This window comes from Boleophthalmus pectinirostris, unplaced genomic scaffold, assembly GCF_026225935.1.
Source record: "Boleophthalmus pectinirostris isolate CB_2022bp ecotype Guang Dong unplaced genomic scaffold, ASM2622593v1 HiC_scaffold_21, whole genome shotgun sequence".
Classification (NCBI taxonomy): domain Eukaryota; kingdom Metazoa; phylum Chordata; class Actinopteri; order Gobiiformes; family Gobiidae; genus Boleophthalmus; species Boleophthalmus pectinirostris.
In genome coordinates, this window is record NW_026571175.1 from 17,289,912 (window position 1) to 17,297,605 (window position 7,694).

Below are 7,694 nucleotides of genomic sequence, written 5' to 3' on the forward strand. Positions count from 1 at the left end.
GGGTGACAAAAATTGCATCCCAAGCATGATCACAATCTTACATTTACAGACTATGCTAAGAAGGATTGATCATTTTAGTTAGTGGTTACATAATCGGCCAAACTGAGTTTGTTATTAGGAAAAACAGATTTGTTCCTGGTTCAGTGATTAAATATCTTATGTTATTCTGTCATCAACGTGTCAATTGACTAATAACCTTTCCTAAGTGTAATAGGATACAGTTATCACTATATATTCATGTGATTAGTTAAGACTGCACTGCTTCAGAACAATCAAATCTAAATTATTATAATGAAACAGAGTAAGTTTGCATTGACTATAATTCTCTCAAATCCCGTTTCTATTCTAAACTCGCTGCTTCACTCTAACACCCAAATTATGGCCCAGTGTAATGCAGGGATAATTGTGTGAGCTGCAAACAGGAATAGAAAGCGGGTGTGTCAGTGCGCCCCAGACAATAGCTCTGATTCTGCGCACTGATGACCTTAGTAATGAAAACACTATTGTGAGAGCAGCTTTAATCACATCAGTGCCTTTTAGTCATCCATAATGCAGACTAAACAGAGAAGCTAAGGCCAACATCTCTCTGAAATGTGTCACCCACAGATAAAGTCACTTCTCACCCCAGAAAATTACATGTGCCTAATCTGCATTTAAATAAAATGCTATGGTTCACAGATGAGCTAGAATGTAACAAAAATACCCACATACATACTGTTGTTTTCATGAAGATGCTGTTGCTTTGCAGCTTTGTTTTGTTCCTCTGTGGGATTAAACTTATCTGTCTTCATTTAAGTTTAATGGCATAAATTGGGATATTCTCAGCAAGCATTAACATCTCCATGGAGACAGGAGATAACATACATAGTGCACCTTTAAGACAGAGTTCCAATGTCAATAAACTCTTTCCAAATAACATTGAGATTTGCTTTTTAAATCCATTACAGACTTTCCCTGGACGAATCCAGACTCATCGCTGTACCATGGAGCTGTATAACAAATACAGAGAAATACGTTTGGTGATATTTCCATTGAAACAGCCAACAATACCTTCTCTAACAAGTAACCACTAAGTTTAACTCTCCATTGCACTTTTCAGAATATCCTGCTTCTTCTGCCTAGAGGTTCTTCCTGGCTCTGTTTTATGGAGGTCTACAGCTGGGTGGGGATTGGTCTGCAGATTGTTAGATTGTTCCTGATCTCTGTGAGCGTTACTGATGTTACTGTGGACGACACTCAAGTGTTTTGGGCACGTCTTGATCTTCCAAAACAAAAGGGTAGTTAGGTTTTTGTCTTGTTTTTTTAATACTGCTTTTCTGAATTGTAATGTCTTGTGTTGGTCAGATGAAGAAAATGAAGATTAGTCCAAACTGTTCTTGATCCAGATTTTTGCAGATTTTTTCCTTATTCCTCTGTACTGTAAATAACAAATGGAAGAAAGTGCAAGAAAAAGCTGTTCAATTTTGCTGTGAGGTAGTTGGTAGTCTTTTCACCAGGCTGTTATAGAGTACATGAGAGAGGAGGGGAGAAGGAGAGAGGAATAAGTCTGTTGGCTCAAAAAGCAGAGCGGCGGATCTGTGCACAACTCTAACCCCCTACACTGTCATCATTCAAACATTTTCTGTTGCATGCTTTGGCTCCACAAAGGCCCTAAAATGAGACGATAAGGAATTGTCTATATCTATTATCAGATGTGCAAGAGGGAAAAGACAACAAATATAGTTTGTTATAGATTGCTTTCTTAAAGGTGCATTGCGTAAGAGTCCATCACCTACTTGTCTTAGTGGAGATGTTATTGCTTTGCCTAGAATGTTCTATTCTAATTGTTTATTGTATTAAGACAGGGGTGGGCAAACTTTTTGACTCACGGGCCACATAGGGTCCTAGAATTTGACTGTAGGGACATAACTTGTTAAGAGCTCACTTTCATTACATTCATACTTATGTAGGACATAGGACACACACTACGCACTGTAACTTTCTCACGAGAGATTCAGAACACATACAAGTGTATAGACCTGTTCCACGGCACATCACAGGTGAATGAGTGTCATGAGCCATTTATTCCCAACACTTATTAAACAATAGTTCGAGAACAGAGCTCTCACCATACAATTACACATGTACACACCTGTGAGTGCAGTGAAATCAGACTTTATGACTTTCTTTGCATTGAGAATTACAACAAGAGTCTATAGGTTTTCCATGTTTGATTTTTATCAATGTGAAATGGAAGCAGTGCAGACTTATATCTTGAACACCACTACTTCACTCATGGTCCGAATAACTCCTGTAAGAACACTTTCCCATAAAGCATTGCGGCCAACATAATACGCCGCACCTCAATGTATATATATAGTGCGCCATCTACTGGGAAATGCCGGAAATGCAGGAAAAATAAAACATCAACAAGGTTTATTATTGTAATTTATTCCAGTTCGGCGGGCCAGATTGAAAGGTTTAAAGGGCCGCATATGGCCCCCGGGCCGTAGTTTGCCCACCCCTGTGTTAAGATCACAGTATGTTTTTGTTTTTGTTTTTTTATTTTTTTAGCAAAAAATAAAAATTAGATAACCATGTTTTTATTGCAGTGAAAAAGCGCATGTCTGTACAGTGAGTGGGCTTATTTCCACAAACCTGATTTGGAGAAGGGCCTTTTCCTGATGTTTCCATGGTAATGTTGTTGTCTTCCATAGTATGTCATAAAACCTATCTAGAGAATGTTCTGAAGTGTGGTTTTAACTTTCTGTCTCTATAGAATCATGCAGGTGATGAGCCGCCTCCAGAAAATTGCATACGGTTCCTTTAAATGGCAATAGTCAAGTGTATTTTTTAGTTCAGGAAATTAACATTGAAAGCCATTTGTATTTGTTCTTAGCAGTCAAAATAAAATGTACAAAGAGGTCGATCAATATGAGGAAAAATAATGTGATGATTTTTTTGTCATATTGCCCAACCCTAATATATAGTCTGTATTGATTTTGTTATTGTATTATTTATAAGCTTGGCATCTGACCACTTCAGTGCATCAAGTCGGACCATTTAGTTCCCCCTATTGTTTTTAATAGTTTTAAGTGACAATGATAAAGTAGAAGACCAAACTGAACAAACTTGCTTCATCAGAGTCTCTAAATACTTTCACAGTCAGTATTCAGTTTACATCAGCTTTGTAGATTTTGTGACCATGTAAACAGACCGTATGTGCTTTACATTTATTATGTTTTGGGCCCTTATTATCTAAGCCCGATGATTATACCATAAAAATGAATTGTAGTCATACCACTTCTGATTTATTTTTGGTTTCTGTTTTATTTACACCAACATGTTTTAGCTCAGTCATTTTCATTTTCTTCATTTCTTCTGTTATTTTATTTTTTAAATATGTAATTGTGTTTTTCTTGACGAGCATTACGATTGCATTTAGATTTGCATTTATATGTTTTAATTGTAGGATTCTGTTCAAAGTTCACATTTTAAACATGTCTTCAGGAATTGACAAACTCAAATGTGAACAGACAAGCAGAAGAATCACATTTCAGTGTTTGTGCAGCTCTAAACAGCAGGGTTAGCGGTTTTTATCCAGATAAAGACAGGATATGTTGTTTGTGGAGGGAATTATGGTACTTCAAAAACTGAAGCCTTTGTGTCCATTCAAATTGAGGTTTTAATTTGACTGCCATTAATTGTGCAGCCCGAGGTCATAGTTAGTGCATAAAGTCAGTTATTTGTTGAAATTTGTTGGTGACGTTAATAAAGAGCCTTGACCGTTTTGATTTTCTTTTTCTTTGTACATCAACATACTTCCTACTTCACAAACCAATAGATGGTGCTGCGCTGTGTTGCAGGTCAGGCGTCTCTGGGGACAGCCGCTTGCTTTGGTCTCTGCCTTTAGCCTGAGGTACAGCCTGCGCTCCCTGAAGACCACACACCAGTCCTCCCACATCTGAAGGTGACACTGAGCCTTTCTCTCTCCTTGCTGTCTTTCTTCAACTACTGTATAGGCAATGCTGTGAATCAACCGAAGTCAGTGTAACTAATGTTGTCACAGTACTAAAATTTCAAAGCTGACTCTGATACTAAGAAATAGTCTCAGTACTCAAAACCTATTGTCCAGATATAGTATGCGGTCTTGTACTTGTTCATGATACAGGTCAGGATCATTCTGAAGCTACTCAGGAAAGGTTTGTGTCTTGATACTTGTTCACGTAACAAGATTTGATACTAGTTTTAGCATCAATTAGTATCTTGATTTTCGATACTTTTGACAACCCTGTAACCACTAATAGCTGGGGAAAATGAACAAAAGTCTTTTTTATGTCTCATTTATTTTATTGGCATTTTCCGCCCTTTGATTGTCTTATTCTAGAGTGCGTGGGTTGTCTATCCAGTGGGACCTATCACTCTTTCTGGGAAAAGCATGTATTTTTAATGGATATCAATCATTTGTCTGTTTGAAATGTGTGGGCTTAAAAGTACTGGTTACAGCCATTAAGATCAAAATCATAGCATGGGACTCTGGTATTTGAAAAGAAATAAGGGTCAGCGCTTCAGGGAGTAAAGCTTGGTTAAACCTCATGTGTCAAACCAAACAGCTAACAATTATCTTAAATAAACTGCAAATGGCTTGGGTATTTGTTTAACGCATAATATTAGGTTTCTTAATGTAACCTAACTTTGCGACCATGGGCACTTACATACACGTCTTGCTTTGTGCCTCCTTCACGTGATTTTATTTGCCTTTCGGTTTAATATGTTTTTTGACTGTAAAACAACCGTAACTCTCTCTCCCTTCCATACCATTTACCGCATAGCTCTAGTATGCAAATATATGTCATGTTGAATGAAATTCATTTATTCAAACATGGAAGTTAATTTGTTCTACATCTTGTCATGCCCCCATATTCCTCTAGTCCAAACAGATCTCATAATAGGGTTTGTGTGCGTGGGTTATCTCACATGCACGGGGATTGGTCTGGTTTTGGGTACCAGAATCTTACAGAATAATTACTAATCTTTGCTATCTATTCTTATACAGATGTATTTGTTAGCATAATTATTGAAATGCAGTGTTTAACCTTGTTTATAACGCTCACCTTTAACATAATACTACATTCTAGCAGAGCTATTTTCCCTCACTACAAAATTAGATTCATGTAAAACACATGACCTCTAAGCTTCTTTGCAGATATTTTCCTCTCTTTGACAGCAGCACCTAAAGGCACTTCTCTCTCTTTGTAAGAGTTCTGCCTATAATGTGTAACATTATAGGCAGAACTCTTGAGTAGTGTAATGTGAGTCCCACTATTAACTGAAAATGCTACAATTTGAGTGGATGTATTTGTGGCTATATGTATGGCTTCTAATAATCTTTATCCTCACGTCCCAGTATTCACATCCAATGTTACATTTTGATATTAGAACAGGGAGTGAATAAGGTCATCTTTTCTGTCAAGCTTGCATCATACATAGTGGTCCTCAGAGCACTTACTCGCTCATTCATGCAAGATATTATGAGTTTTTAATACATCTCTTAAACATTAAATGTTTATGAGTGTGTCTGCTGTTGGAAATTCTGTTCAAGTATCAACCCTGTCCTCACTTGTTCTTGTTACTGAGTGCAGGACCTTTTAAACAATTAACTGTATTGAAAAATTACAAAATTGTTGCTTCTAAAAGTAGAATTATGAAAGTAGAATTTTCTGATTTATGTACCTTTGCGTGAAAACCACTCTTGTGTGTCTGGTGTATGTGTACTTTTTGACTTTTTCTTCAGGAGTCTTGTGTAATCTCTGTAATGGATCATGTGCCTCCTAGTGAGCACTGATTGATGGTAAACACAGAACACAGTGACCATTAAGGAACCCTCTTACTTTACTTTTTCTTGCCAAAAAATTAAGTTGTTATACACAGCAGTTCCTTTAATTACGTTCTTCAAACCCACTACTGCACCTCTGGACAAAACGAACACTACATAAAATATCAAAACTATAAAAAAAGATGTATGCACAGATTCTGTCTTCTGTCCTGCCTCCTCAGTGCCACTGTGCGAGATGTCAGTGATGTGATTTGTGCACTATAGCGTGTTGCTTGGGAACACCTAACCCTCCACAGACTGGGGTCAGTGGCTGCTAAGTGATGTGTTTTTTTAAATCTTGCTGCGGCCATTGCTCTGTCCCCCAGAGTTCAGGCCAGTTCCCACCGTACAGCTGGGTCCCGCCACTACATCAGGATCAAGTCAGGTAGCACCTCAGTCAGCAGCACTCTCTCCCTGCCATCTGAGAGTATGCACAAGGACAGAGTTACCTTAGAGAGGAGAAGGCACACTTATAAAAAGACTTTTGAGAGAAGGAAAAAAAAAGATATTTCTCTGGTAGACACAGTTGAATAATGTTCTAAGAAAGCCCTTACTTCTGCCCATTATAAAACAGTCTTAGTTGTTTTTTTATGCATTATTGTAAAGTGTGTAGAAAAGCTTTTTTTTTTTTTTTTTTAACTTCATAATGATATTCCATCATACAACACATACAAAATATTGTTACTTGGGGCTATCAGTGCCAGTTGAAAGCACTGTGCAGTGACCCACATTATGGTGGACAAGAAATCTTTTATTACTCATATAGCATGTTCAAAAAGGTGACTTGAGATGTTTCCTAATGTGAATTTCTCCAAGACAATACTTGTATATTTTCAGGCTTTCAGAAAGAGGCTCCCTCCCTCTGTACTGTACTCTGTGGGCCTTTGCTGGTTAAATAACACTATGCTGCAACTCCCCACACCTACATGCAAAAATAACATGTAGTCTTTCTGTCTTCTGCACTGTTTGTACTGTGTGCACACTTAGACCTTTTCTCTTGGCCTACCTTGCTCTGTCATCACCCAATACAATTACGAAGTTCATTAGCAGTAGTAGTAAATGAAACATACATTTGAACTATAACTATGTTCTACAATTGCACACTTAGATAGGGCCATGATTAAAACTGCCTCAAAGGGCCACCCTATAGCATTAACAGCGGTGAGGAGTTAGTTACAGTAGGGCTCAAAAGAATCCTGCACAGACACTGAAAGAACATACTACACTTAACTTCCCCAACTGGAAATCGATCCCAGGTCCTTCTTGCTGTGAGCTTAGAGCATTAACCACTCCACTGTGCCATTATTTGTTTTTTAATTGGGTAATTGTTTAAAAAAGTGCACAACGTAATCCTCAACCTTATATAACATGAATTGTCATTCTGGCACTAGAATCTATATCATTATTTTTATTGGGAAAAAACAAATCTAACAATATTTTAAACTAAGATTAATGCTCGGTGTCCAAAACACGGCTAGCTTCTTTGGTGTTTATGAGGAGTTTGTTGTGTTCCTCATTGCACATCATAAATCTCAATTTACAAACAAATTCATTTCCTGTTAACATTCACAGCCCTGATTTCATATTGGAGGACCAAATGTGTCATCCTCTCATGCTGCAGTCTCCATAGTAACTGCCGCTCTTGTGACTGGTTTGGCGGTGTGTCTCTGCTGACACCTAGTGGACATTTTTATATTTGCCTTACTAAGTGTAATGTACCTTTTGTGCAATAGGGGTCACTGTCAGGTCATTTATGAAATTCCCATGACACTTGCAGCTTCAACATGCTCCTGTTGATGAGTGTGGGAATTTAGTTAGTGAGCACTAGATGGCACTATAC